Source organism: Neomonachus schauinslandi, chromosome 5, assembly GCF_002201575.2.
Source record: "Neomonachus schauinslandi chromosome 5, ASM220157v2, whole genome shotgun sequence".
NCBI lineage: Eukaryota > Metazoa > Chordata > Mammalia > Carnivora > Phocidae > Neomonachus > Neomonachus schauinslandi.
In genome coordinates this window covers 49595834-49621692 of record NC_058407.1, presented here as the reverse complement: position 1 = coordinate 49621692, position 25859 = coordinate 49595834, and the positions used below count along the sequence as shown (strand labels likewise).

Genomic DNA, 25859 nt, shown 5'->3' with positions numbered 1-25859 from the left:
TTTGCAGAGTATCTCATAAAGACGTGTATGCAGATAAAGCGGAGGCAGATATTCCATTATAGGTTATTAAAATGGGTACCAGTGGGGTAGTTCACTCTAGGTTCACAATGAAGAGTCCGATATGGCTTATATGCAAATGATGATATTTGCCCTTTGTTTTCTGCCATTCTCAAGTGACCTTCCCTGGTTTTTCTCCTTGCAACTCCAAAGGGAACAACTGAGAGCTGTAAGATAAGGGCCTAGAAGAGAGTTTTAAGTAATAATACGAAAAGAATAATTTTAAATAATAATAATATATCACGCAGCAGCAAACTCCAAGTTCTTGGTACATTTCAGCTGAATAAGCCAAGAGACACAAGAGAAGAGAGCTTTCTACAGGTTGAAAAAAAATATTATTGACTCTATTGTTTTTTGTCTTTCAGAAAAAAAAGTACAATGGCTTCACATAACAACTCACATCACTTCTTACAGGATGTGTCACAATATGGTAAGGTGGGGTTGGTCCTCAGAGTCTCCAGGTAACTGCCATAAATCCCTTTCTCTACTTTCAAAATTTTAAGATCTCACAGATCTTGTCCAGACAAGGTCTATACACCAAGAGGGAACCCAGATCTTCTGATTTTAGGCACAACAGGAAGTGAGAAAACTTTGAGCATATCTTTCTTTCAGAAGCAAAAATGAGTAGAGTCAACATTGACCTATCCAGAGGTTAAAGAGGATAAACACTGTTTTCAAATTCTGTTATGTTATTCCCCCTCTGCATACACACTTTCTGGGTAAGGATGGGGAAACTCAAGTTTACCAATTCCTCCTGAATCACACTATGAATTTCAGGAGTTGTGATCTTCTAGGACATCATAGAATGGCCTTTCTTCTTCAAAGTTAAGAAACCCAAAAGGTTATTGGCACACCTCTTCCCCTTCCTGAATTAAACACAACAGAGTTAATTATCATTTCAAAAATCTATATGGATGCTTACCATAAAGTTTTTAAATTGTTGCTGCTGGTATACTATTTCACTAGCCAATGAAAAAACTCAAATCATGGTTGGGAAGGAAATTATCACTCATTTGATCTAGTAAGGAGAACAGAGTATTCCAGGAAGGAAGCGGGGGCGAGGCGGGGGGCGGGGGAAGGAGGCCACTGATTTCCTCACCAACGTATTGAATAGCATTCCAGGCAAGGCTTTCAAGATTGCCAGGTAATGTGACCTTAGCACCCCAGAACACCCTCTTTTTCATGACAGACTCATGACCCTGCATATGAAAGCAGTATTGCTTTTTAAAGTAGAAGGCAAGGAAAAGTCTATGAGTATGAATATGTCAGCTTCATTCACTACATTCTGTATGAGAGACCAAATCATGATTGAAATTCAAGGCTCAAAATTCTTGTCATGTGCATAAAAGCACAGGGCCTTTTCCATCATTTACCAGAAGCATTTGAAACAAAATTCTGTCACTGTGTGCATTTAACCTGTATCCCCTTAAATCAGAATAAAACACCCCTTCTATTTCCCATAAGAACATAAATAGGCCCAACTGGTATTTAAAGAGGTCAACTTAACAACCCCTGTAAGTTCTTCCTGACAGCAGGCTAGGTATACATTACTTTAAAAAAATTGTTAAATAATTAAAATAATGAGAATTACATAACATGATGACGATTCACATTATAGAGACATAATGTGCTCAACGATTTTGCCCCCAAAAAGAATTCTTTGCATTTTCTTTAAATACATAGATTGATCCTGTATATTTAAACATTTGGTCACAGATCTCTACTTGAAGAATTGGAAGCATAGTTTTTTAAGGGCCCATCTCAAAGGTCAATCAGAAATGTACAAAGAAGCAACGATGAAAGAGTAATAACTGGCAAGGGAGAAATAAGTTTTAACTAATAAGACCTTCATTCCTACTCAGGTTTTCAAGAACACGTTTCCTGCATAAAATAGGTGCAGCCTTATGGGATGTGGACAATGCAGTTTTCTCCAGAAGGGACCCAGGTCCACACCAGGCTTCTGGCTGAATCTTGGACATCTAGAAAAAACTGAATTCCTTTAGTTTAATTTGTTCTTGTTAAAATATTAATCCATCTGGGCTTCTTTTTAAACTGGTAATAGTCAATTACCCTCTTATTTTAAAATGTTTCAAATATCTCCCCGAGTGCTAGTTTTAATAACATGAAAGAAATAAAATATTGATGCGCCAGTTAATTGAGTAATTTGTGCATTCATTGATTCAAGCATTTATTGAGTGCCTACTATGAGCCAGACAGTGAAACTCAAAGACCAAAAAAGTCACAGATGCTTAGAGCCTAGTCACAGAGGTAAATGAGTCACAGACCACCATGCCAGAGTGTGGTTTGGGGTAAGGTGGCCACACAGCAGATGGTCCTGGCTACAATGTAAAGTGAAGACTGGCTGTTCCAAATGCAGCATCTATTTCACAATTCTGTCTCCTGTCTAATCTGTCTGTATTTATTGATCAGGATTAGCTGAGCAGAACAGACTAAAGGAGGAATCTAAATTAGGCAAAACTCAGGAGTAAAGATAGAATATTGTTGCAAGAAAATGCGCTGAATCACGAGAATGTTAACTGCCAGTAAGTATCTCTAGACCCTGAAGGATTGACTAAATCTTTTATGGGTGTTTGGAAGGAACAGGAGAAATGAAGCAGTTGGGAGAGGGAAGAACATACTTCTGGACTTTACCTCCTGCTAATCTGCAGTCTCCATCAGATGAATCAATCAATTTATGTATTTTTTGGTGTTTAATGCTTGCATAATGATCTAATGGCAATGAGAAATTATGACAGATGCATTCAATTGCATGAGTTCACTTATCTATCAAAGCTTACTGAATAAAACTCTGCAGTGAAACACCGGAACTTAGGCAAGTAGATATGTAGTGCCAATTTCTTTGTGATTTAAATTGTAAACATCCCTCCCCAAATTAAGAGGACCATGTAGAGAAGACTGTAGCATCCCCAAATTAGCAAGCAGCACAGGGAACAGATGATGCCCAATTGGCAAGGAATGAGATGGTTCTGGATTAGATGTTTTCCTTCATCACCATATTTAATTATCTTAGCAAATAAATTGCAGGTTTACATCTGTATCTGTACTCACTCAACATAGCCAACAAGAATCACACTGATAGAATGGGATTTAGTTGTTTGCTGTTTTCCTTGGGTTTGTAATTCAATCCTCTTAATTACTGAACTCCAGAAAGCTTTAAGGAAAGTAAGAGTGGTGCCTGGTGAAAGCAAGAGAATTATGAAAAGTTCTTGCAAACAAGAAAATTCAAAAACATGGTTACTGATGGTTATTGATGGTTACAAAATTAATGTGCAGAAAACCGTATCCTTTATAAACAAATAGCTGGTGAGAAGTTATCATAGAAGAAAAAAAAAGCCATTTACAATAACCAAAAAATAAAATTCCTAGGAAAATATTTAATGAAGAATGTACAAAATTTACATGAGGAAAACATCAAAATTCCTTCTGAGGAACATAAGATCAGAACAAATGTAAAAGCACCACATTCATTCATTCAATAAAAAATTGAGCACTTAATATATGCCAGGCATCATTCTAGGCTTCGGAGATATAAAACTGAACCAATGAACTGAACCAAATTCCTTGCCATCTAGGAATTAATATTCTAGTGGGTAGCATAATCTAACATCAAAAATATATCAGTGCTCCTTAAATTAATCTATGAAGTTCACAATATCAATAAAAATGCCAATAAGATTTTTTTGGACACAGGATATATTTAATATTATTGCAAAAATGGAACATGCATCCTTGCAAAGATTCTGTGAAAAACTGTGGTCCCAAAGTATACCTTTGATGCTATGAAAGAATATAGAGAGCCTGTCCATGATGCCAACCTGAATGAGGTATTGGAGTCATGACTGGATGTTACGCTACTAATTATATCTCCCCAGATGCACTGGAACCATGAGCCTGGAGTGGGAAGTCTGGCAAAACCTTTGTGTCTGCCTTCCAGACACTGGTCAGAGTCTGGATCTTCTTGGCTTTACCAAAGGAAAAAAAGAAAGAAAGAATGAAAGAACGAACGACAGAAAGAAAGAAAGGAAGGAAAGAAGGAAGAAAGAAGAGAGAAAGGGGGAGGAAGGGAGAAAAGAAAAAAAAGAAAAGAAGTAGCACAGACATAGGGCATTCAGGACCCATTATTAGACCATCTTAATGTTTTGTAATACTGATTTGCAAAAATAAAGGTATGGCATAAGAATCATATTTTGTTCTGTAAAACTCCTGGTGTCTGGACATTCTTGCTTCATGGCTTATTTAAAAAAATATATATATAATTAGGCTTAGACCAAAAAAAAGGACAGTTAACTCTAATTTTTGGCAGGTCCCTAAAATTCAGGGACTAAATTAACAGGGAATCACAAAGCAGACAATTCCAATAGTTGCTGAAAGTAGGGAGAGAGACAAAAAGGGATGATAACAAAGGGTAATAAGAGCTATGATAAAAGTAGATAAAGGACTGTCATGGTACAACCTGGGAGGACCCTTAATCAAACTGGACAAGTAGTGCTCTGGATGGCTCCTTGGAAGAGTTATCCCTGAGCTATCTTGAAGATAGCCTCAGTGCAGCGAATGGAGAAGGGAAAGTGTTAGAGGCACAGGAACAGTAAATGGTAGGTGATTACATGGGTTCTGGGGAGAGGATATCCATCAGTTCAATTTGCACTTTGTCAATCTGGCTGCATGTTAGAATCACCTGGGAGCTTTTCAAATACCAATGCCTGGGGCCCATCCCAGAACAAACCATCAGAATACCCCCTGAGGGGAATTTTTAAAATTAAACATTTAATTTTGAGATAATTGTAGATTCTCATGCAGTTCTAGGAAATATTGTAGAGAGATCCTGTATACCCTTTATCTTGTTTTCCCCTGTGGTAACATCATGCGAAACTGTAATACAATATCACAAGCAGGATACTGACATTGTTGCTGTCAAGATACAATATAACAAATTCCCTCATATTACCCTTTATAACCACACCTGCTTCTCTCCTCCCCTGACACCTTCCTTAACCCCTGGCAAACCCTAACCTATTCTCTATGCTTATAACTTTCTCATTTAAAGAATGTTAAATAAATTGAATCATACAGTGTGAAACCTTTGTGGTTGACTTTTTACATTCCGTATAATTTTCTATACTGTAGAAATAGTTTGTTCCTTTTTATTGCTGAGTAGTAGTCCATGGCATAGATATACCACAGTCTGCTTAACCATTTACCTGTTGAAACATGTGTTGGTTGTTTCTTGTTTGGGACTATTATGAATAAAGCTACTATAAACATTCATGCACAGGTTTTTGTGTGAACATAATTATTCATTTCTCTGGAATAACTGTCCAGGAGTACAAGTGCTGGGTCATATGATAGTTCCATATTTACTTTTCTTTTTTTAATTAATTAATTAATTAATTAATTAATTTTTATTCTGTTATGTTAGTCACCATACAGTACTTCATTAGTTTTTGATGTAGTGTTCCATAATTCGTTATTTGCATATAACACCCAGTGCTCATTGCAATATATTCCCATCATGGGGCTAACCCATCCCTCCACCCCCTTCCCCTCTGAAACCCTCAGTTTGTTTCCCGGAGTCCATAGTCTCTCATGGTTCATCCCCCCCTCTAATTCCCCCCCCTCATATTTAATTTTCTAATAAATTTATAAATTGTTTTCCAAGATAGCCAAACCATTTTATATCCCCACCAGCAGTGTATGAATGATTTAGTTCTTCTACATCCTGTCCAGTACTTGATGTTAGCCATACTGATAGGTATGTTAGTAATATCTAATTATGGTTTTAATTTTTGCATAACTTGAGTCATTTCCCTAATGGGAAATGTTGAACATTTTTTTTGTGTGTACTTATTTGCCATCTGCGTATCCTCTTTGGTGAAATGTCTCTTTATGTCTTTTGCCTATTTTCTTTAGCTTGCAAGCTTTTTCACTGTTGAGTTTTGAGAACTGCTTATATATTTGAGATACTAATCCCTTGTTGATTATGACGTTTGCAAATATTTTCTCCCAGTCTGTAGATTTTCTTTTCATTCTTTTAACAAGGTCTTCTGCAGAGCAAATATTTTTAATTTTGATGAAGTCTAACTAGTCAATTTTTCCTTTTATGGGTCATGCTGTTGTCAAGTCTAAGAACTCTGAGCCCTAGATTCTGAAAATTTTCTCTTAACTTTCTTCTATAGTTTCTAAAGTTCTATATTATGGTTTACATTTAAGTCCATGATCCATTTTGAGTTAAATTTTATATAAAGTGTAAGACTTAGTAAAAAATTTATATATTTTTTGAGGGCAAAGGTCTATAGATGACCAATTGCTCCAATACCATTTGTTGAATAAGCTACCTTTTCTCCATGAATTGCTTTTGCACCTTTTCAAAAATCAATTATTTTATATACCATTTCTAAGTACTTCTGATTCTTTCAATTTATATGTGTTATTTTATTATTTTTTTTTCGAATTGCTAGTAAGTGGTTAGGATACAATATGCACTATGTTTGTCAATTTCCAGATTATTTATTCTTTATTTTGTTCCACTGATGTATTTATCCCTCCACAGATACCACACAGTTCTTATTACTGTATCTACATAACAAGTCTTGACATTGGGTGGGCTGATTCCTCCCTCTTTACTGTTTTTTTAAAAAAATTATTTCAATTATTCTTTGCCTTTCCATATACATTTTGGAATATTATTGTCTTTATCTACAAAAGCTTTTCCTGGGATTTTTATAGGACCTGCATTAAGACTGTATGCCAATTTGGAAAGAATAGACATCTTTACTATGTTGAGTCTTCAAATCCATGAACATGTTATGTCTCTCCAGTTACACAGACCTTCTTTGATTCATTCATCAGCACCACGTAGTTTTCAGCATACAAGTCCTATACATGCTTTATTAGTTTTACACCTAAATATTTCACTTTGGGGGAAACAACTGCAAATGGTATTATGTTATTAACTATTTTTTAAATTCAATTTAATTTTATTATGTTATGTTAGTCACCATACATCATTAGTTTTTGATGTAGTGTTCCATGATTCATTGTTTTCGTATAACACCCAGTGCTCCATGCAGTACGTGCCCTCCTTGATACCCATCACTGGGCTATTATGTTATTAATTTTGATGTACATACATTCATTGCTAGTATATACATATACAATTGATTTTTGTATATTTATTTTGTATCTTGTGGCCTTGCTGAACTCACTTAATAGTTCAAGGAGGTTTTGTTTTGTTGTTTTGTTTTTGTTTTTTTTTGTGGATTCCTTAGAGTTTTCTATGTAGACCAGCATGTCATCAGCAAAAAAGGACAGTTTTATTTGTTTCCAATCTGTATGCCTTTTTTTTTCCTTCCTAGCCTAAAGCATGAGTTAGAAATTCCAGCACACAGCTTTGCGCAGTGGCAGTATCATAGCCAATGAGGTTTATCTGAGGCGCGATTATTGCTAATTGAAATTCCAGCACAATGTTGAATGAGTGGTGAGCGTGGGTATCCTTGCCTTCTTCCCTATCTTAGGGGAAAGACATTCAGTATTGTGTTAGCTGTAGGGTTTTGTAGATACTCTTCATCAAGATGAGGAAGTTCCCCTCTATTTCTATTTTTCTGAGAGTTTTTATCATGATGAGTATGAATATTGTCAAATTTTTTTGCATTGATTAGTTGATGTGATTATGTGATTTTTCTTCTTTCAAGTGATAATGTAGTGGCTCACACTGGTTTTCTAATATTAAACCAATCTTGCAACCGTGAAATAAATCCCACTTGTTCATTATATATAATTATTTTTATACATTGATGGATTCTATTGCTAATATTTTGGTAAGGATTTTCTTTGCATCTATATTCATGAGGGATATAGTGTGCAGTTTCTTTCTGTACTATCTTTGGTTTTGGTATCAGGGTAATAATACTAGCTTCATAACATGAACTGGAGAATACATTCCTTCCTTTTCTATTTTCTGGAAGAGATTATACAGAATTGGTGTTTATTCTTTTTAAACATTTGATGTAATTTTTCAATGAAGCCATTTGAATCTGAACTTTTTCTCTTTTGGAGGTTTTAAATCACAAATTCAATTTCCTTAATAGTTACAGGACTATATACATTAACTATGTCACATTGTGGTGAGTTGTGGTAGTTTGTGCTTTTCAAGGAATTGGTCCATTTCAATTAGATGAAAATCCTTGCAAGTGGGGACTGGGCATAGGTATTTTTTTAAAGCTCTCCAGGTGATTCTAACATGTAGTCAAGAAAGAGAGATGTTGATTTAGAGTTTGGTGCATGAGGAAAGGTTGGTAGAAAACAGACTGGGAAGCAAACAAAGGAAGTACTCAGATTTAAGTTTTAGGAAAGGTAAGCCTGTTATTAGTGTAAAGCAGTGGACTTGGTAATGATGGCATGAAGTGTTGGGGAGAAAGTTATTAGACTTGGGTCAAGGAGAACCATTACAAGCCGCTGCAGTAAAATAATATAAGATAGACTTTGTTGTGACAACAAATAAAAAAGTGAATAATTTGCTCAACCACAACAGAAGTTTATTCTGCTCATATACAACTCCAAGGTGAGTGTTCCTGATCAGCATCCAGCTCTTCTCCACATAATGGTTCAGGAATCTATGCTTTGTTCCATTTTATGACTCTGTCATCTTCTAGGGCTCTGGTTTCTAAACTATGCACTAAGATGCCTCGAAGTTCCCTAATGAACTCACAGGACCACCATGGACTATTTTAAATTTTTGAGGAACATAGAGCCATTCTTGATATCTTTTGGACACAATACCACCTGCTAGCTGGAAGTAGTTTTACTCAACATTGGATAATACACATTGCTTTTGTTGATGTCCTATCCTTCCGAAGTTCAGTTTTGAGTTTTACCAAAAGGGAGTTCCATGTGAAAATAAATGTGGAACAGGAAATAAGGCTGTCAATGTTTAATTTGATTTGAAAGTTTGAGAAAGTTGTGCAGTGCCCAGCAAACGCACACATACCATTACTAAGTACTTCTGATTCTTTCAATTTATATGTTATTATTTTTTTTCAAATTGCTAGTAAGTGGTTAGGATACAATATGTACTAGGTTGTTCGGACTTAGCTACTTAATAAATGGAACTATTGATATTTCATTTGACCTAGAGCTCCTGTAAAAAAATTACTGAGAAAGTTTGGAAACTTCTGCCCTAAGACTTTAACCTGTCTTCATTCACCTGGGGGAAGGGGAAAAAGAATTTTCTTAAAAGCCACACTGGCCTGCTTCCGTTCACATTCCAGTGGCAAGAACTCATTCCATGTCCACACCTAACTGTAAGGGAGGCTAAGAACTAGAATGTAGACAGATGCCAAAGCAATAAGGGTAGGGTGGGTTTTTAGGGACAGGTGGGCAACATGTGAGAGACTGAAATCCATCAATAGCTATATGGATGATATGGATTCCAGATGTATTGAGGAAGAACTGCCCTGAGTTAGAGACAAATCAGTGTGTGGGGAGTGAGGAACTGTGAGGGGCAAGAGGACCTCAAGGATTCAAATTCGTTTGATTGGGGGATACTGATGTCTGCCACTAAGAAAGGGAATCTGGAAAATGAGAGTAAGTTTGTGTTGTTGTGCTTCAGTGGAGAGGGGGCAGTCACATGATATAATATCATATAGAGAGAAGCAAAATGTGATTTAAATACCAGAGGAGAAACCTAGTGCTAGGATAGTTTTCATCATACCTTAAATAAAGTAAGTGGTCTGTAAGACCCTCACCCTACAGCCATAACATAAAAAGAGAAAGTACATTTTAAAAGCAACCACCATAGGCACATACAGCAAAAGAAGCATTGGTGAAACTCTTTACTTCTTGAAGTTCCATTAACTACACAGATTTTTAAAAAGATATCATAAACAGTGAAATGGAAATACTATTGAAAACTCTACAGTGTAAGTCACAAATTTCCCAACACTAGTGATAGTGTTTTTTCCCCCCTCTGCATCTCTAGTGCCTAGAATGGTACCTGGCACACTGGTAGGTATTCCTGGTAACTGCTGAATGAATGAGCACATCAGTCCCAACAGAGGGAATTACAACTCGGCGATGAGCATTGGCTTGCAGCGAACAGAATTATTGTTGGATGGTGCAGAAGCAAAAATGATAAAGGAGCAGAATTTGAATAGCAGTTGACAGGGTTATTTCCCTAAGCTTACTTGGGTGATCATCATCATTATTATTATTTTTACCATTTCTTTAGTGAGGGGGACTGAGGCCCACACCAGAATACTATAGCTGGATCTGTGTATTACTTTTGGAGAGAATATTATTGCTTACATTACAGTTTTATCTGTATATTACTTTTAGTGGTGCCACTAGGAAGTTTATCCCCCTCAGGAAATAAGCAGATGCTTTTTCCAATACTCACTTCAAGTTCCTCCTAACAACCCCTGGTTCAGCAAAGCTGCTGGGATCAAAGCTGGGTTTCTCTGATGAATGGCTGTATTTTCAGTCTCAGTTCTTGCCACCCAGACCTGCAGAGGAAGGTCTTCTGGCACTTTCCACTTTTGTGTAGTGACATGAAGGATGTACCTGAACTTCTCTCATTCCCTGGGAGTCTGAGCGTAGTAAGTTAGATTAGTGGCAGGGATGTACAGCACATAAATATTACCCAGCACAAATATTCATGTGAAACAAAATTATGATTGGTATTTATCTTACACAGTGATAGGGATGGCTGGATTAATATCCATATGTTTCTTAGAGCACCTCAAGAGAAAGGGAATACATAAATATGCAGTACCGAATATAAAAACCTGAGCCCCCTGAAAGTATGTGATAAATAGATCAGGATTTAAAAATAGATAAAGCTGAGATGTGGATTCTAGTGCTGATTCAGATACGGTATGTCTCTTAAAGCATCGAGAAAAAGTATCACTGATTTTAAAACATGGCAAAACTACAATTCTTTCAGTTTCCCACTTTTTCAAAAACAATGATTTAAAAATTTTTTTATTAACACATAATGTATTATTTATTTCAGGAGTACAGGTCTGTGATTCATCAGTCTTACACAATTCATAGTGCTCACCATAGTACATACCCTCCCCAATGTTTATCACCCAGCCACCCACCCCATCCCTCCCACCCCTCTCCACTCCAGCAACCTTCAGTTTGTTTCCTGAGATTAAGAGTCTCTTTTGGTTTGTCTCCCTCTCGGTTTCATCTTGTTTCATTTTTCCCTCCCTTCCCATATGATCCTCTGTCTTGTTTCTCAAAATCCTCATATCAGTGAGATCATATGATACTTATCTTTCTCTGATTGACTTATTTCGCTTAGCATAATACCCTCTAGTTCCATCCACGTCGTTGCAAATGGCAAGATTTCATTTTTTTTTTTGATGGCTGCATAATATTCCATTGTATATATATACCACATCTTCTTTATCCATTCATCTGTTGATGGACATCTTGGCTCTTTCCATAGTTTGGCTGTTGTGGACATTGCTGCTATAAACAATGGGGTGCATGTGCCCCTTTGGATCACTACATTTATATCTTTGGGATAAATACCCAGTAGTGCAATTGCTGGGTAGTAGGGTAGCTCTATTTTCAACTTTTTGAGGAACCTCCATACTGTTTTCCAGAGTGTTTGCACATTCCCACCAACAGTGTAGGAGGGTTCCCCTTTCTCCGCATCCCCGCCAACATCTGTTGTTTCTTGACTTGTTAATTTTAGCCATTCTGACTGGTGTGAGGTGGTATCTCATTAAGGTTTTGATTTGATTTCCCTGATGCCGAGTGATGTTGAGCACTTTTTCGTGTGTCTGTTGGACATTTGGATATCTTCTTTGCAGAAATGTCTGTTCATGTCTTCTGCCCACTTCTTGATTGGATTTGTTGTTCTTTGGGTGTTGAGTTTGATAAGGTCTTTATAGATTTTGAATACTAGCCCTTTATCTGATATGTCACTTGCAAATATCTTCTCCCATTCTGTCCGTTGTCTTTTGGTTTTGTTGACTGTTTCCTTTGCTGTGCAAAAGCTTTTTATCTTGATGAGGTCGCAATAGTTCATTTTTGCCCTTGCTTCCCTTGCCTTTGGCGATGTTTCTAGGAAGAAGTTGCTGCGGCTGAGGTCAAAGAGGTTGCTGCCTGTGTTCTCCTCAAGGATTTTGATGGATTCCTGCCTCACATTTAGGTCTTTCATCCATTTTGAGTTTATTTTTGTGTGTGGTATAAGGAAATGGTCCAGTTTCATTCTTCTGCATGTGGCTGTCCAATTTTCCCAACACCATTTGTTGAAGAGACTGTCTTTTTACCATTGGACATTCTTTCCTGCTTTGTCAAAGATGAGTTGTCCATAGAGTTGAGGGTGCATTTCTGGGCTCTCTATTCTGTTCCATTGATCTATGTGTCTGTTTTTGTGCCAGTACCATACTGTCTTGATGATTACAGCTTTGTAATAGAGCTTGAAGTCTGGAATTGTGATGCCGCCAGCTTTGCTTTTCTTTTTCAACATTCCTCTGGCTATTCGGGGTCTTTTCTGGTTCCATACAAATTTTAGGATTATTTGTTCCATTTCTTTGAAAAAAGTGGATGGTATTTTGATAGGGATTGCATTAAATGTGTAGATTGCTCTAAGTAGCATAGACATTTTCACAATATTTATTCTTCCAATCCATGAACATGGAACGTTTTTCCATTTCTTTGTGTCTTCCTCAATTTCTTTCATGAGTCTTCTATAGTTTTCTGAGTACAGATTCTTTGCCTCTTTGGTTAGATTTATTCCTAGGTATCTTATGGTTTTGGGTGCAATTGTAAATGGGGTCAACTCCTTAATTTCTCTTTCTTCTGTCTTGTTGTTGGTGTACAGAAATGCAACTGATTTCTGTGCACTGATTTTATATCCTGCCACTTTACTGAATTCCTGTATGAGTTCTAGCAGTTTTGGGGTGGAGTCTTTTGGGTTTTTCACATGAAGTATCATATCATCTGCAAAGAGTGAGAGTTTGACTTCTTCTTTGCTGATTTGGATGCCTTTTACTTCTTTTTGTTGTCTGATTGCTGAGGCTAGGACTTCTAATACTATGTTGAATAGCAGTGGTGATAGTGGACATCCCTGCCATGTTCCTGACCTTAGGGGAAAAGCTCTCAGTTTTTCCCCATTGAGTATGATATTCACTGTGGGCAAAAACAATGATTTAATTGTCAAAATTTGGTATTAAGTTTTCCAGTGTCACAACTTATTAACAAATTATTCAATTTTTCTGGGTCTTAGTTTCCTTATCTCCAAAATAGGGGTAATAAGAGTACCTACCCTTAGTGTCTTATGAAAATTAACTGATGAAATTCTTGTAAGGAATTTATTAAGTTACCTTATTATAGTATCTGCCACATATATAGTATGTGGCACATGGTATAATATATATTTATTATATTAATATATATTTATTATAGCACATGTTGCCACATATAGCACAATATGCCACATATTGTGGCACATGATATGATATATATTTATTACATTAATATATATTAATTATTATTGTATTTATTATAGCACCTTCCACATATTAAGTATTCAATATAAATGTTAGTCATAGTATTATTATTATTATTATTACTAGGATCTTAAAATATTCCAGGTATGCAGATTACCAATCTTCTACTGTTTTTGATTGTTATGAATAGAAGACAAAACAATTAGCAGTGGTATTTAACCATTTGTTGAGTCATATATTCCTTTGAGAATCTAATGATAGCCAAGGGCTCCCTCCCCAGAGTTTTGTATATAATTTCAGGGGAATTCATGGGCACTCTTGACCAGATCCCTGTACTTAAGAAACCATGAGGATCTTAAGTCACATCAGATTTGAGCAATGTGAAAATCAAAGAACATCTGCTGCTAAGCTGATATTTTATAATCTGTTCACATATCAGGTAGGGGTCATGAAATAGCAAATAATGCCCAAACCTATCATTCATATGTTCCTATGTGGTCATTTAATAATCAAAATGAAACCATATCCAAGATATCAGAAACAGGAAGTGACTCACCTCAGTGAAACTTCCCCTCTTCCTGAACAGGATGGCCTGTGTGGTAGATATTTATATCTGAAAATCCGTAAGGACCAGCAAAAGGCACTATGCAGAGAATCCAGTGATTACACTTGTCTTAAGAGCCCCAGACAGGGCGCCTGGGTGGCTCAGTTGGTTAAGCGACTGCCTTCGGCTCAGGTCATGATCCTGGAGTCCCGGGATTGAGTCCCACATCGGGCTCCTTGCTCAGCGGGGAGTCTGCTTCTCTCTCTGACCCTCCTCCCTCTCATGCTCTCTGTCTCTCATTGTCTCTCTCACAAATAAATAAAATCTTAAAAAAAAAAAATTTTAAAAATTAAAAAAAAAAAAAAAAGAGCCCCAGACAATTTTTCTTTGGGAAAACTCTCCATCTGTGACTTTTCACTTGTAGGTGGTTATAATCACATTTTCAAAGTTGTTGACACAATTGAAAACTAGATTCTACAAGTTAATCTTAAACAATTGGCACAGCTAATTTTGAAATTATTTTGATCTTCAATGGTTTCCTAGAGAAGTTAACTGCATTCTTACAGCTACCTGTGGACCATTTTGGTTCAAAAATATTTTTGAGCTCTAGCATTTCAACGACCAATAATCACTGCCTCTACCTTTTGCAGCTCACATTCTACATGTCTAAGGGACAGATGTTTATAATAATTTCAAATAAGTGTGTTTGGTCCACAGCATGGCCCGGGAGCCTGAAGAGTAACAGTTCAACCTGTGGTCCTGGGAAAGTCTCCTGCAGCCTATAGATGTGTAGTTAGAGGTTTAAGTTCATCCTTTAGGTGATTTACTTGTGGTATTACTATCATTTCCATCTTATAATTGGAGAAATAGAGGTATCAAAATTGCTTGACAGATTAATGAGATATTGTTGGGTTTTTGCATGTCTTTCTGGATATCCTTTTGGCCAGTGTTTGAAGTTGAAGAACTATTTAGATATAAAAAGCCAGAGCTACTGTGTAGGATTGGATTAGAATGATCCAGTGGTCTGGTCTGGGAGTCCAGTTGAACAAAAGGGATGAGAGATAGGTCTTGTTCAGCCAAGGGGTAATAAGAAAGAAGCACTCTGGGAGGGAAGGAAGACACTGGGACAGACAGATGTCAGGTGAAGCTAGTCATCAGGGGGTTAAGCAGTTTAGCTAGTTCCCAGGATGGAGGGCTAACTGCTGCTCAGGCACCACTGCTTCTTCAAAGATAACTGGAAGGACAATGCTTGGGGTCTTATTCGCGTGAAAAGGAAACGGGTGGATGATAAACTTCAGTAAGAAATCAGACTTCTTAAATAATCAGGGCAAAGTGGACTGAGAGCTCTGCTTGCTTGGCTTCCTCCTTCCATGGATACCTAAGTACCCATGAGTCCATCATGGAGGTAGACGGCCTGACTGAATAGAGAAATTAAAATAAGGTAATATTCTGATACGTTTTAAGATTATTCATCCTTTTTTAGAGCAGTTAATACTTTTCAAAATGTTCTCACATCCACGATCATATTTAACCTTTAGAACAACTCTGTGAAGAGGATAACACTCCCATTTTACAGATTAGGAAACTGAAATTTAAAAATTAGTTTGTTATGCAGAACTTTGTACCTGTTTTGGGTACATGAAAACTGCATCCTCATATAACTGAATGCTATAGATGTTCAGACTCATCACAAAGTAATTGCTAAACAACGGACACAACAATGTAATGAAATGCTACTGAGAAAAGAGCTGAAAAATAAGGCCATCCCCAGGCAGACTCCAAGCCACCAGAGTAACAGTAAGACAGTGAACTAGTCCCTCTCATGTTGTGAGAGATGTCATAGGCATTTATTTGACTTTCTCTTGTTTTATGAGACTTGATCCGTTTCAAATAAAGGAACAGATGGAAAACTAATAGTGTACTCACTGCAGACAACCAAAAGGCAAGGCATCAAGGGAACCATGTCAACTCTCCACGGAGAAGCCGGGCAGCAGGCTGCAGTGAGTTTGAGTTTTATTGGAACCCTCTTGAGACCTCACTGGAATTCAGAAAGGAGGAGGCTGTGCTGCCCACATCAAGGACAGCTCCCACATTCTACCTTTGACTCCCGCCCCCCTCCCCCCACCCCCAGCCATGATAAGGACAGGAGACTTCTCTCCTAGCCCCTCTCCTGGTCCGACTCTTTTCTTCTGCTCCACATGGGAAACAACTACATTCTTGTCCCAAAGTAAAAGTTTCCCATTAGGGTGAGCAGCAGGGAATGCACAGACAAACCAGAGTCATTGAGATTTCCTCTCTGTTCAGTCCTCTGTATTAGTACTTCCATCACCATAGGGAACACAACCTTACCCAACTATTTCGTAGTTTCACTCTGAATATGAAATGTTTTAGTCCTTTCTGTCCCTCCTTCTCTCCCTCCCTCCATCTTTCCATTGAATAGTTATTGATAATTTGCTAAATGCTCAGCACTTTGATATCTAGCAGTAAACAAGATAGACTTAGCCCCCGCCCTCAAAGAATTTATATTCTAGTAAGAAATACAGGTCCTAAACAATTAAAAGTCATAACAAATATGATTAGTAATAATTAGTGAAACAAAGGGTAAGGGTTCTAGTCCGGGGCTAATTACGAGACAACTGCTTGAAAAATATTTGCAACTGGTTCATTATGTTCACATGGTCACATGGTTTTGTACAATTTGAAAAAGGTATTTTTGAGTTCTTTTCTTGAAGAGCTGCCTCCCCCACAATTGTAAAAGCTTCAGGTGCCACAAAACCTAGATATTCCTCTAGTAACCCCACCTTACACCTGAATAGAGCTTCTTTAAGAGAGGCACATGCATTTTCTCATTTGATTCTCATGGAAACCCAGGATCTTAAGGATGAAAACACTGAAGGTTTCCAAGGTTAGATGACTTGCCTAAGGACACCATATCAGGCAAATCATTTGCTAGAACTTAAAACCAGGTACTCTAATCCTAAATTCAACCTTCTTTCCAGTACATCATTTTGCTTCACTTGGGCTCTCTCGGCTTGACAATTTGCCCAAGTGACACTTATCAAAAAAAAAAAAAGTTCCACGGGGCATCTGGGTGGCTTAGCCGTTAGGCAGCTGCCTTCGGCTCAGGTCATGATCCCAAGGTCCTGGGATCGAGCCCCGCATCAGGCTCCCTGCTCAGCGGGAAGCCTGCTTCTCCCTCTCCCACTCCCCCTGCTTGTGTTCGTGCTCTCGCTGTCTCTCTCTGTCAAATAAATAAAATCTTAAAAAAAAAAAAAAACTATTAAAAAAAAGTTCCAAATTCTAATAAAAAAAAGACTATTTTTCTTTTTCTTCTTGAATGTAAATATGAAACATTAGAACAAATTGTGGTTCAAATGGATTGTGAAAGTCAATTTCACACAGCAGATAAAAGAATATTTACTGATTTGTATTAAGTTAGTGACCTGTCAAATCCTCATTTGGAAGACCACACCAGTTCCAGAAAATAATAACTTTGTGTTGAAATTCATGAGAAATATGCCCTGCTGAGTATCTAAAAAAAAAAAAAAAAAAAAAGGCTTACTCTTTTTTTATTGTTTTAATTTTTGTTCAACTCAGTGATATATATATACACATACAAACATATCTTTCTTATATCTGAAATCTGGATTTTTTCCTAGAAAAAAAAATCACTATTCTCTTTTTTTTCCCCATTACATACTTTCCTTTAACAGGTTCATCATGTGGTCTGAATACAATACCCACCCATGTTATCAAGTATGAACAGAGCAAAGGACAGCTTCTTTTTAAAAGCACAATGCCCTACCAACGCCTTTAAAATCCATTAAAGAATATCTCACCAAGCCCAGGAGAGCATTACAATAATTGCTTCTCTTACCCAGGTGAAAAAGGACATATCTATCAACTAAAGCAGCGCAGAAGCAATTAACACCTCAACACTCTCCTGGGAAATTGCTTAAATTAAGGAAATAACAGGGATGCTTTATGGTTATTGTATTTCTAATATTTAGTTACTAGCATGGCTGTGGAGTGCCTCAGTCATTCCCATCTACTCTCCCCAGCGCAACAGGGTCAGGAGTCAGTGTGGGCATGACTCGGAGTGTATTTTGATGTTTGCATGTGTGGCACATACGGGTTCTTCAGTTACTTCATTTTTCAGAGGCTAGGTGCAGAAATAGGGCTGGTAGATGCACTAATGAAATCAACATCCAAGGCTAGATATGTCTTAAATCAGTAACTTCTCAGGCATAAAAAACATATTTCTGAATTCTGTGCTATCACAATGGAATTGCTTTATTCTTTCCCTTCCAAAGCTGGGCTACCACACAGAAGTTCATGTTTACCAAGCCTTCTCTACAAAGAGCAGAGGCATGTGATTGAGCTGGGGAATGAATCAGACAGGTAAAAGCCCTTGTTTGTCAGCTGCAAGATCTAGAGAGAACCCAGAAATCCAATCTATCATCTCTCCCTCTTCTGGGAAACACCGGGTAATGTTATACGGCCTTTATTGTGCAGTATACACAAATCTGCTTAGAGTTTTGAGAGAAGCTGAAAATAGGGCTTGGGATTCTACAAATCTTAGTAAAGGTAAAATATGTTTCTTTCTTTCCTCCCCACCCCATCCCCAAAGCTTGATTATAGAAGAGGGACCAAGCTACTCAGAATTCCCAGAGAAAATTATATAGGATGCTGTAGTCTCCCCCCGCCCTTTTTTTTTTTACAGATGAAGTCAGGTGAAAATGAAAAAGATAGCATGCCAGAAGAAAAGCAGCAATGAACCCAGGAAGATGCTGGAGGAGACTCTGAAGGAGGAGGGCAGTTCTTCACCTTGTCTGGTGACTGAATTATATTACAGACGACCTTAAAGTTCAAGACCTACTTTCATTTGGTTTTCTTCACTATGTGCCTATAAACACCATCTAGCACCTGTCTGAATACCCAGTGTGAGAAACTAATATTCTCAGAAAGCTACCTATGTCTTCTTCAGACAGTTTCAGTGAGTAGTAACTACATTTATTAAACACCTTATATGGACTAAGACTGACTTAGTATGCTGAGGCAGACAGACTCTCGTGTGGTCCTCTATGATCCCTAACTCCTCCTGATCACGAGCCCTTGTGTTGCTCCTTTTCTTGAATGTGGGTGTGACCTATGACTTGTATCTAACCAACAGGACATGGCAAAGGTGCCGGGATGTATGTGATAACATGTATGTGATTTTGCACACACGGCTGGAGTGCTCATCTTGCTGGAGACTTTCCTGCCCTTGTGGGCTTTGAGGAAGCAGGCAACCGTGTTGGGGTTGAAGGCAGCATCTGGCTGACAGCCAGCAAGAAACTGAAACTCTGAACTGAATTCAGCCAACAATCTGTGTGAACTTGGAGGCAGATCCTTCCCTAGTCAAGTCTTATGAGACTGCAGCCCTGGCTGACACCTTGATTGCAGCTTTGTGAGACCCCAAAAAGAAGACCAGAGGAGCTGTGCCTAGATTACTGATCCACAGAAATTTTTAAGCTGTTAAGTCTGTGGTAATATTGTTACACTGCAATAGAAAACCAATATAGATGCTCTCTATGCATTAACTTCTTTAGACTTCATTATGCTCCCATTTCACACAATGGGAAAATTGATACGCAAAGCACGACACTTAAGCAACCAGCCAAAGTCCCCACAGCAGTAGGTGGCAGGGCTGGAATTCAAACAGGGCTGGCGAACTCCAGAGCCTTCCTAACCAGTGAGGTATACCGCCTTTCTGTACTTCTGACAAAGTTCTACCGTAAGTTGCTTCCAAATCCGACTTCCTGCAGCTTACCCTTATAGCAGGGGTCAAAAATCCAAATGCAGGTACTAATTAGAGGTAATAAACGAATGAAACAGGCTGTGTGCCACCTGATCCGTAGGGTGTGGTGTGGGCATGCAATAGAGTGAAGAGCAACAGTCACCGTCTCATGGTATTTGCTGGCCAAAGAAATGCATCTAGAGGCTTCCCTGATCTAATGGGATGATGTTGGTTGGTGACCTCTGACATACAAGCTCCAGTTATACCTCTGGGATCATGGAGAACACATTGACCCCCTTTTCAATATGACTTAAAATATTTGAAACCACTGATCGTTTTTGTTTCAAATCTTCTATTTTCTCCTACTTACATGAATGGTGGCAACCTCACCTTTGTGTTATTCTCCCTTGCAGATCACCTTCCTGACACATGTAGAAGTATTATAAGGTTGTTGACTCCGCAATGCCAGCTGGCAGAGATGTGTCCTTCTCGTCTCCATCTGTAGGGTTGGGTCTGGTATGCGCATTGAGATATGGCTCTGCCAGGTAGCTCTAATCCACTAATTTTCCTTCTTGTCATTATAGTACTTAAAAAAATTACCCACTTTAGCATAAGGTTCAATATACATAAGTATATGAGCAAAGCCTGAGTTGAGGGTGCCCTTCCACACTCTCCCTCTATTCCTTCTCTCATCTCAGAGGAAGCCACTGTCAAAATTTGTGTCTAAACTTCCATTCTCTTTTCAGACACCAACATTTAACCTAAATTGGATCAAACAACTCAATGATAACTTGCTCTTTTCAATATAACACATATGTCTTGGAGATCTTTTCATGACATGGCCTATAGGTCTACATCATACTTTTTAGAAGTTTTGTAATCTTTCTTAGAATGATTTGTGTGATCATTCCTCATCTGATAGATACTTCAGGTTGTTTCTGCTACTTCACTAATAAGCAATGAACATCTCTGTATATATGGATTTGCTGGCACATTTTATTTCCAGTCCTGCCCATTTTCAACCACACCCCACCTGTCCACTCATGGCTGACTGAAAGCCCTCTCAGTTCCCACTTTTCAACACTAAGGCAACAGAGTTGGGAAGGGTCTCTTCCTATCCCCAGAGCCACCCTCCTCCAAAGCTAATAATGCTCTATCTCAAAAGCAGCAAGTGATGGTGACAGTGGTTGTTGGGAGGCTACTTATATTTTTTTCAAAGCATTCGTTTATAGAATGGGGATGATTCTCAAAAACTACCACATCTTATAAGTAGGCAACTTATGGTTACATATTTGTGCACAAGGATGAGGACTGCTATAGGATATATTCCCAGAAATGTTGGAAAAAGTGGATATATTTTTAAACATTTTGATTGATGCTACCAATGTGTCTTCTAAGAAATTTATATTCCTGCCAACAATATATGTTCTTATTTTCCTGTATCCTTGATATAATTTAAATATTTGCTATTTCATTTTTTTTTGCAAACTCCTAATATTTTCTTCCCTTTATCTCTTGCTTCTGAGAGCAGAGGATGAGTTCTTGCCACCGTAAATACTACCACCTTCATGTGGGCTTCTAGAAAGAATAGTTCTTGGATATGCTTTATTAGAATATGGACAATTTTTTCAATTATAGGAGGTGTTAAGGACAACTAGAAGAATTTTTTCAAGTTCTCTAGGCCAGAAGAAGAACATGGGGAAGAAGTCTACTGCTGGTAGAAGCTGGGCTAATGTTACCTTTAGCATGGTGAAATGCTGGGCTACTCAATTCTAATGATGCACATCTCTAGTGGCTTCTAAGGAAAATGACAAACTAGAAAAGATAGAATTTAAAATTAATGTATGAGAAAACTTATGCTGAAAGTAGGTAAAGTGATATTACAACAATTCCTTGGCTGTTTAAAATCTATTTTAAGGAGCTTTCTAGAGTCAGATAAATTACCTCCCCCAGCATTAAAAGAATGTACAGATGTGAACATGAAATGAAGATAAAAATGAAAGCTATGCCAGAAGACTAGGAACAAGTGAGCATCTCAATTTTTACATTGAAAGGCTCTGGAAATCATAGATCTCTAGGATTAAGGGCATGTCCTGGCAAAATTTTAGAAAGGATTATTACACCACTGAGGAATAAAGCCTACAAATCAACATTATATATAAAAACAATATAATGTAAATACATACTTGAGTCTTTCAGTGGGCTTTTTTTTTTTTAAAGATTTTATTTATTTATTTGAGAGAGAGAATGAGATAGAGAGAGAGAGCACGAGACGGGGGAGGGTCAGAGAGAGAGGCAGACTCCCCGATGAGCAGGGAGCCCGACGCGAGACTTGATCCCGGGACTCCAGGATCATGACCTGAGCCGAAGGCAGTCGCTTAACCAACTGAGCCACCCAGGCGCCCTTTCAGTGGGCTTTGAGAAAGAGCTCTCATGATAACCTGTGGACAGAATAGAGTACTGTGAACTCAAAGCCTGTGGTTTTAAACCTCACTGAGGATGATAACCAAAGTCTGCAAATCAGTGTTCATAGGGAGAGGGTCAAGGTTCCCGGTGGGGTGCTTCAGAGTTCGGTCCTTGGTACTGCTTATGCCCAAAATTCTTAACACTGTTAGATGCTTATCAAATCTGTGGTGAATTCACTGCTAAGAAGAGTGGTAAATACATGAGATGAGCAGGAATAGAGACTATTTCTACCATGTTGCAAAGATGAGCTGAAGCATTTGAGAGCTGAAAGATGAGGAGCTCCGGATTAAGGTGATTCTAAACTCAAATGCCAGCTTTGTTGTTGCACAAACTTGGGCAAGTCACTCAAGCCTCTGTAAGCCTTAATGTCTTCCCCTGTAAAATTGAGATAATTAACTATCTCTTTTGGATAAATAAGACTGGGGCATGATAGATGCCCAACAATTGTTAGTACCCCTCCCTCCTCTTCTCAGATTTTACTAGTGGGATACAACTGAAGTAAATGTGCACACAACTGAACGAAGGGTCCTGTGTCGCCCAGCAGTACACAGAGCACTGCTGCTCCAGGCACAAAGGCCAACTCTTAGGAACAGTTCATGAGAACAAGACACACGGAGCGCCAGTTTAATATAAACCAATGTCGCTATTTCATTTAAAAATACAGTCTAAAGCTGCATTAATCCAGTAGAGAGCATCCAGGTCAGGGAAGGAAATGGTTTTCTCACACTGTGTTCTCTTCAGCTAGAGGAAGGTTCACTTTTGGCTGCCACACAGTAAAGAGCATTAACAAACTTGAGAAAGCCTACCAGGGCGTGGAAAACACGTCACAGAAGGCAGGGTTGAAGGAACGGACATGCTTTACCTGGTTAAACAACAACAATGACAACAACTCGGGGAAGAGATGATCACTGCATGAAAGTACTTGGAAAACCTACTTTGGGGAAATTCAGGAGAATTAGAAGAACCAATGGGTAGAGGTATAAGGTGGGAAACTTCAATCCATTGGCATGAAGAATAGTTCCTAGCAAGTAGAGATATAAAAAAAAGCGGGGGCTACCTTGCAAGGTAGTAAGTTTCCTGTCTCTAAAAATATTGAAGCAGAAGAAGTTAGATGTGGAGTTTCCCATATTGAAAGAGGAAAACAGAAAAAAAGGTGCCATGTGTGTGCACGCGTGTGCACACGCAAGTGAGTGTGGTAGGTTTAAGTGTTTATTAGAGAAAGAGTAAGAGTATTATGAGTTGTACTCATCATTCCATCCCATTATCTTATAATGTTTGATGTATAATAGTGATCAGATCCTAAGGTAAGTGATGAAAGTGGTCTTTAACACAATCAACATGGACTTCACTGAGCTATGAACGCTGCTAGGCAAAACTTTGTGGGGGAAAATTTTAATAAGGACTTATTTTCTTGAATTTAAGGGACTCTAATCTCAAATTAGAAATAAGTCTAGAATCCAGAAAAATAATTGCAGAGCAGCTTGAAACAGAATGATCTAAACTGCCCAAAAGTTTAATAAACACACATAACATTCTGGGTATTCATAAAAAGAAATGACCATGGAAGAGAGAAGTTGGAAGAGAGCACCCAGGGGAAATGGAATAGAAAGCGGCAACATGGGGAATCAGCATTAGGTGGGTAAGTTCATTTTATCCTTTTTTGATTTGAAGAGGTAGGGTTTGTAAGAGAGAAGAGGGTTCTATTTAGTTAGAGATCTACAGGTTTGCATGCTAATCCTTGGAAGCTGCCCTAGGAAATCACTCTCCCAGCCTTTGAAATGACACCTTCTCTCTCTACTAGCCTATACCATTCCCTTCACCACCTTATTCTCTGTAATGATCTCACCTCCTATTTCACTAAGAAAATAGTACTCAGAAGAGGACACACGCACGCACGCACACACACACACACACACACAGAAGAGCACTCACACATCCTCTCAGCAGGAAATCTACCACCTGCTTGCCTTTTTATCTTGGACTGCTTGCCTTGCCTCCTGCTGACACATCCACTGAATGCTGGATAGTCTCCCTCTAGCCTCTTCAAAGACTTTGTGTGCTTTTATCCCCTCTTCTTCCTGTGTCAATTTCCCCCACTCCACGGGATCAACCATATGAGTACACAAACGCAGTTACCTCTCCCATATTATTATTATTTTTTATTATATTATGTTAGTCAAATTACATATTTTTTTAAAAAAAGAGTCCCTCACTCCCAGGATCACATGTCACCTCCAACAATTGTCCCATATTTCTACTCCTCTTGATAGTTTTTTTTTTTTTTGAGAGGTTGAAAAAATGGTCTACCTTCTCTGCCTCTGTTACTTAAGTACTATTCTCACCTCAATTCACTCAGATCAGGCTTTTGCTCATACCATGTTATTGAGACTAGTCAGAGTCACTAAAAACTCCCTTCTTAGGGAATCTTATGGTTTATTCTCAGCCCTCATCTTATTCATCTTATCATTAATATTTGACCCAATTTCTTTCTCCCTCCTCAGTGACATGTGGTTCTTAGCTTGGATTCCAGGATAGTACATTCTCCCAGTTCTCTTCCTACTGCATCTGTTTTGTTCATGTCTCCTGTTGAAACTTCCTTCACTGCTGACCTCTGAAGGCTGGTGTGCTCCAGCCTCAGGCCTTGGACCCCATCATAATCTATCCACACACCTAAACAATCTCACTCATCCCCAGAGGTGTACATATGGCTGCTGACTCCAAAATTTGTATCTCCACTGGCTTCTCCTTTGAGTTCCCTACTCCCTCTACCACTGATCTAGGGCTTCTTCAGTGGCTCTCTATCTCAGTAAATGGCACCTCTGTTTATCCAGTGATGAGCAAAAACCATGGACTCATCCTAGACTCCTCTTTTCTTCTCACATTCCACATCTCATTTTTTAGTAGGTTCTTGGGGGTCTTTATTCAAAATTTGACCGTTTTTCACCACCAGCACCTTCATCATCCTAGCCTGACTCACCACCATTTCTCTTTTCTCTCTCTCTTTTTAAAAGATTTATTTATTTATTTACTTATTTGTGTGTGTGTGTGTGTGCATGTGTGTGTGTGTGTTAGAGAGAGAGAGAGAGAGCACAAGTAGGGGGAATGGCAGGTAGAGGGAGAAGCAAGCTCCCCAATGAGCAAGGAGTCCGACTCAGGACTTGATCCTAGGACCCGAGCCGAAGGCAGATGCTTAACTGACTGAGCCAGCCAGGCATCCCAACTCACCACCATTTCTTGTCTGAAATTCTGCAATGGCAACTGATCTTCCTGTTTCCACCCTTGTCTCCTTCAGTCTATTTTCCACATAGAAGCCAGAGAGATTTTAAAAAGAAAATTGTATCAAACCTCAACTGTTAAACCGTGGCAGTGGCTTTGGGTCACACTCAGAATAAATTCCAAACTCTTACCTTGGCTATAAGCTCTACAGAACCACCTTTGTCTCTCTCTCTCTACAATCTCATTTCTTCTTTCTTCCCTCCCTCCCTTCCTTCCTTCCTTCCTTCCTTCCTTCCTTCCTTCCTTCCTTCCT

General features: G+C 38.4%; 1 protein-coding gene and 1 pseudogene across 3 annotated transcripts in view; one reads left to right on the top strand and one right to left on the bottom strand.

The window, feature by feature from the left end:
* GRIP1 (glutamate receptor interacting protein 1) overlaps window positions 1-25859 on the bottom strand; it is a 391246-nt gene that overhangs the window by 153823 nt on the left and 211564 nt on the right. The window lies entirely within an intron of this gene.
* On the top strand, window positions 7462-7543 carry LOC123324908 (annotated as a pseudogene).